At 45.1% G+C, this 6,641-nt stretch overlaps 1 pseudogene; it reads right to left on the reverse strand.

The window, feature by feature from the left end:
* Positions 1 to 6,164: 6,164 nt before the first annotated feature.
* On the reverse strand, positions 6,165 to 6,370 carry LOC142282102 (U2 spliceosomal RNA; annotated as a pseudogene).
* Positions 6,371 to 6,641: the final 271 nt, after the last annotated feature.

The raw sequence follows: 6,641 nt of genomic DNA on the forward strand, positions 1-6,641 counted from the left end.
GTGTCCACTAGGCGGAAAGGCAGCATTTCGGTAGCCAACAGCTTACAGAGGGATAGAGTCAACCTCTTAGCTTTGTCATGGGTCGGAGGAAGTGGCCTTTTATTTGACCACATCTGATGGACAGAGATCTGGCTGCTGTGTGTAGACGGTGTTGAGTAGGGTGTCCCTGGAAAAATGCAGGTTTGTGAGGAAAGTGCAGGCGGAGACATGATGTTGCCTTCATCCAACGTTGGTGCTATCGATGTCTGAGAGAGCTGTACACACTCACTTGTTTCCCCTTCCAAACCAACTGACGACCTTACAAGCAAACTGCCTGTTGCGGTTACAGTGGTGGAAGTTTGGCGTGGAAAAACAGGTGTGACAGCTGTCCCCACAGTCCTAGAAGATGAAGAGCGCGCGGATGCACTGGAAGGGGCGGGCGGTGGATGGTTCGCTCTTGCAGCATTGCAGCACAGTGAGCTTCCCACCGGGACCTATGATATTTATTCATGTGACGATTCATGGAAGAAGTTGTCAAACTGCTGAGGTTTTGACCTCTACTAAGAGAATCATGACAAATTTTACATATCACATGATTTGGGCGATCTTTTTCTATGTCAAAAAAGGACCAGGCTAGGCAAGGCTTAGAGGCCATGCGACCTGTTGATCCACCCCGAATAATGCTCATAGGCAGAGTGGTGGCTGAGGATGCAGTTGTAGACGTGCTACCAGTGCTCCGACTCTGTCCAGGAAGGCGCAAGGTAACTTCGTCGTCGGTTGCATCCTCCTCCACCGCCTCTGTTGACCTCCTCGAGTGCCAGACTGGGGGTTGACAGTAGGTGGAATCTAGAACTTCATCATCAATTGTTGTGTTTGCACTCCCCTCCCCCTCAGACCGAGCCTCTTCTTGCCCTGACCGAATATTTAAGTTGTCATCCCAATCGGGTATCTGCGTCTCATCTTCATCAGTATGTTCCTCATTGTCTATAACCACAGGTGTTACAGTTTGTGACAAAGGGTCAACATTATGCTCAGAAACTTGGTCCTCACGGCCTGAATCAGAGTCACAAAGGTTCTGGGCATCACTGCAGACCATTTCCTGTTCTGTACTCACTGTAGCTTGGGAGCAGACCTCTGATTCCCAGGCTATAGTGTGACTGAACAGCTCTGCAGACTCAGCCATCTCAGTTCCACCATACTGTGCAGGGCTGATGGAGACTTCAGAGCTGGGAGAAATCAAGTGTGATTGGGATGACAACTCAGAGGACTGGTGTTTTTTGGATGCGGTACTTGAAGTGGCTGAGAGGGCACTTGTTGGACCACTTGAGATCCATTCAAGCATTTTCCTTTTTTGCCCATCATCTACCTTTCTTCCTGTTGTTCGTGTCCGTAAAAAAGGGAGCACATCGGATTGTCCACGGTAAGTAGTAGACATCTTACTTTTTCTGGTAGATGGTCTATCTTCAGCAGATGATAATGGAGCTTTGCCACTTTCCCCACAGACAAAACCTTTTTTGCCTTTTCCACCACGCCTCTTCCCCTTTCCACCAGCATCTGTCATTTTGCCACTCATGTTGATTGCGACAAGATTGTGGACTGAAAATGTGGTAGTAAAAATTGAGAGGTGGTGAAGATTGCAGTGGTGGTCTAGCTTTATTAACAGCAGAATAATAAAGAATAAATATCCCTGACAATGCAACTTAGTTATAATGAGTTGGAGTGTGCAACGCAGGCAGATGCGCTCTGCAAATGTCTTGGCACTAGTGGGACTATAGCAAAGTCCAATAGCCACGTATAGGATGCCACTAGGTACACTGAGTGTTTGCTAGTATAATGGCTAAGTTAAAATTAGTTGGAGTGTGCAACGCAGGCAGATGCGCTCTGCAAATGTCTTGGCACTAGTGGGACTATAGCAAAGTCCAATAGCCACGTATAGGATGCCACTAGGTACACTGAGTGTTTGCTAGTATAATGGCTTATTTATAATTAGTTGGAGTGTGCAACGCAGGCAGATGCGCTCTGAAAATGTCTTGGCACTAGTGGGACTATAGCAAAGTCCAATAGCCACGTATAGGATGCCACTAGGTACACTGAGTGTTTGCTAGTATAATGGCTAAGTTAAAATTAGTTGGAGTGTGCAACGCAGGCAGATGCGCTCTGCAAATGTCTTGGCACTAGTGGGACTATAGCAAAGTCCAATAGCCACGTATAGGATGCCACTAGGTACACTGAGTGTTTGCTAGTATAATGGCTTACTTATAATTAGTTGGAGTGTGCAACGCAGGCAGATGCGCTCTGCAAATGTCTTGGCACTAGTGGGACTATAGCAAAGTCCAATAGCCACGTATAGGATGCCACTAGGTACACTGAGTGTTTGCTAGTATAATGGCTTATTTATAATTAGTTGGAGTGTGCAACGCAGGCAGATGCGCTCTGCAAATGTCTTGGCACTAGTGGGACTATAGCAAAGTCCAATAGCCACAGATAGGATGCCACTAGGTACACTGAGTGTTTGCTAGTATAATGGCTTACTTATAATTAGTTGGAGTGTGCAACGCAGGCAGATGCGCTCTGCAAATGTCTTGGCACTAGTGGGACTATAGCAAGGTCCAATAGCCACGTATAGGATGCCACTAGGTACACTGAGTGTTTGCTAGTATAATGGCTTACTTATAATTAGTTGGAGTGTGCAACGCAGGCAGATGCGCTCTGCAAATGTCTTGGCACTAGTGGGACTATAGCAAAGTCCAATAGCCACGTATAGGATGCCACTAGGTACACTGAGTGTTTGCTAGTATAATGGCTTACTTATAATTAGTTGGAGTGTGCAACGCAGGCAGATGCGCTCTGCAAATGTCTTGGCACTAGTGGGACTATAGCAAGGTCCAATAGCCACGTATAGGATGCCACTAGGTACACTGAGTGTTTGCTAGTATAATGGCTTACTTATAATTAGTTGGAGTGTGCAACGCAGGCAGATGCGCTCTGCAAATGTCTTGGCACTAGTGGGACTATAGCAAAGTCCAATAGCCACGTATAGGATGCCACTAGGTACACTGAGTGTTTGCTAGTATAATGGCTAAGTTAAAATTAGTTGGAGTGTGCAACGCAGGCAGATGCGCTCTGCAAATGTCTTGGCACTAGTGGGACTATAGCAAAGTCCAATAGCCACGTATAGGATGCCACTAGGTACACTGAGTGTTTGCTAGTAAAATTGCTTAGTTTAAAAAAGTTGGAGTGTGCAATGCAGGCAGACGTGCTCTGCAAATGTCTTTGCACTAGTGGGACTATAGCAAAGTCCAATAGCCACAGATAGGATGCCACTAGGTACACTGAGTTTTTGCTAGTATAATGGCTTACTTATAATTAGTTGGAGTGTGCAACGCAGGCAGATGCGCTCTGCAAATGTCTTGGCACTAGTGGGACTATAGCAAGGTCCAATAGCCACGTATAGGATGCCACTAGGTACACTGAGTGTTTGCTAGTATAATGGCTTACTTATAATTAGTTGGAGTGTGCAACGCAGGCAGATGCGCTCTGCAAATGTCTTGGCACTAGTGGGACTATAGCAAGGTCCAATAGCCACGTATAGGATGCCACTAGGTACACTGAGTGTTTGCTAGTATAATGGCTTACTTATAATTAGTTGGAGTGTGCAACGCAGGCAGATGCGCTCTGCAAATGTCTTGGCACTAGTGGGACTATAGCAAAGTCCAATAGCCACAGATAGGATGCCACTAGGTACACTGAGTGTTTGCTAGTATAATGGCTTACTTATAATTAGTTGGAGTGTGCAACGCAGGCAGATGCGCTCTGCAAATGTCTTGGCACTAGTGGGACTATAGCAAGGTCCAATAGCCACGTATAGGATGCCACTAGGTACACTGAGTGTTTGCTAGTATAATGGCTTACTTATAATTAGTTGGAGTGTGCAACGCAGGCAGATGCGCTCTGCAAATGTCTTGGCACTAGTGGGACTATAGCAAGGTCCAATAGCCACGAATAGGATGCCACTAGGTACACTGAGTGTTTGCTAGTATATATGGCAAAATTATAGATGGAAAGGGAGAAGGGGAGGGGGGGAGAGAGGAGGCTGTAATTGACTACAAGGGTATGAGTTATGAGTGATCATAGGGATAGTGTTACATAAGTGGAAATACCTATGGAGGACCGGATGTGTAAGCGCATACCTTATACAAACCTATAGAGTGCTGATGGGTGAGAGTGTGATGTTAGATATAAGACATCCTATAGTGAATAGTGAGCCGTAATCAAGTGCAACAGGGATATTTCACGTGACTATGGGAACATGGAAGGTAAAGAAAGGGGAGAAAAAACTGTTAGACAAGGTAATCAGACATAATGTAACCAGTTGATCAGACATGACAAACATGACAAATAAAAAACAAGGAAGAATGGAACTCCATACATAGTGGAACCATATATAGTGTGAACACGAAAAAGAACCGGGCGTTAGAAAAAATGTGCACGGCCCAATGAATCAAGTCGGTTCTTCATATTCATGGTTTAAGCCCTTGGGTTCCAACGTGCCCAGAGTATATATCCAGAAAGATTCCCTTTCTTTGAGCTTCCTAATTCTATTGCCTCCTCTGCGTATGGCTGGGACATGTTCGATGACTTGGAATCTTAATTGGGCCACTGTGTGATTATGCGTCACAAAATGGTGTGGGACTGGTAATAGAATCTGCTTACAATGTATTGTTGACTTGTGCTTAGCACAAAAAAAGGGAATCTTTCTGGATATGTACTCTGGACACATTAAAACCCAAGGGCTTAAACCGTGAATATGAAGTACAGACTTGATTCATTGGGCCGTGCACCATGTCACCATGTGTGCAATTGCATTGTCCAATGGCTCACAATGGTTATGCGTTTTCATTGGATGGATAATCGAAGCCATGTTTTTTTCCTTTCTCTTGGGTTTGTTGTGTGAGTAGCCTATAGGATTAAGTTAGTTACCGCAGGCAGTGGATTTAGCTTCCTGTCTTTGGTCCAGTGGTAGATTGATTGTTTGGTCTATGAGCTGTTATGGGTTTTAATCCAGGTGAATGCCCATGGGCTGCCTATAACTGTGTGAAATATGTAGTTTTACTGGGCTGGGATGAGAGAATCCATCGAAGCATGGTGTAGGGATTGTGGTTCCTGTGTGCTAAGAAGAAAGGCTAGCACCAGCCAGAAAGCCCCATTACAGCCAATAATCAACCGCTAGCCGCTGGAACTCGTTGCTCTAGATCATGTCAAACTCTCACCAAGCAGGAATAGATACATTAGCCCACCATCCCACCCAAAGAGCAACTTCTGCTGCGCAGCTGGCTTTCTAGGCAGCAGCGCTATTGTGATGTCAGCGGGGGACATTGTGACAAGCCAGTGTTCCGTCACTTCATGTTGTGCACTGTTCAAACGGAAAATACATCAACAGGCAGACTACAGAAAAGCTTACTGACAAAGGATAGAGAGGGGCTTTCTCAGAGGGCTTTTTACAGTTTGTCTATTCCCAATTAGCCGTTTAAGTATGCTTAATGAAAGTACTAATTCTTTCATAGGCCGCCCATTCTTAGTATTTGACGTTCCTTATATTGCGGTATCAGGCTTCGCAGCAGGTTGCAAAACATTCATCACCCATGACTGTCCCCAATTGGGCTCAGAAGCTAAATGTCTATCATGACCTCTCTTTTTGAAAGTCCAAGAGCAAGCAAACTCTTCCTCCAGGAGAGGGAGCCAACAGATCACTAAAGACATCATCATTGCTCAAAGAAAACACCGAAAAACAATGGAAGCTTTAATTGGAGTGGAATCTGATAGACAGCACCTGATGCCAAGTCTGCATCTTCTAACACCTGCAGTCACTGCAGCAGCTGAATCCAATGTGTCCAAAAGGGATCTATTCTATTCAATTGCAAATGATCTAGATAAGACTGAGAATAAGATACTGCACGGGACATAGCAGAGTTGGTCAAGTTGAGTGGAGATGAGTTTGCTATTTGGCACAGCTTTTGCATCAATAAAGCAAGTAAAAGGTGTGAAAGATAAAAAAAAAGGGTGAAAGTGTGAAAAGTGAATTGGCCAAATTGAGGTGCATATAAAGTTTTTGCTTTCTTTCAATTCACTAATGAGGCTCATTTGAATCAGGTGAATTGAGTTCTGCTTTTGGAAACTCGGTTAAGAAGGGGTGCACCGGTCCTGGAGGTACTGCAATACCAGGTCAATGCGTGGAGTGGACAGAGCAAGATTTTTTCCATCTCCTTGTTCTAAAAATCCATTTAATATATGGTCCCTAGAGAGGGGACGTATCAGATATTAAACTGATAAGAACAGATTTAATTTTTTTTTTTTCTGTTTATCAGTAGGACTTCAAAATAACAAAGGTGATCGCCTCCCGTTGCCTGGGAACCGTCCAGGCACAAGAGGGCTATGTGTCACCAGAAGGCGCACACACTCCCTCAAGGCCGGCAGACGTGCAATCCCAGGCACCTTCCAGTACCGACCAAGGTAGCGTCCTCCGAAACTACACTTGATCTTAGCCAAAAGGCCGAGAAGCTATAACCCGAATTGGTTACGGCCTTGAGTGGCACCCTGGCCTATACCGGACACATCTTAGGGAGAGGGAGACAAACCCACGCCTACAGAAGACATTTTGTCAC

Source organism: Anomaloglossus baeobatrachus, unplaced genomic scaffold, assembly GCF_048569485.1.
Source record: "Anomaloglossus baeobatrachus isolate aAnoBae1 unplaced genomic scaffold, aAnoBae1.hap1 Scaffold_497, whole genome shotgun sequence".
Lineage (NCBI taxonomy): Eukaryota > Metazoa > Chordata > Amphibia > Anura > Aromobatidae > Anomaloglossus > Anomaloglossus baeobatrachus.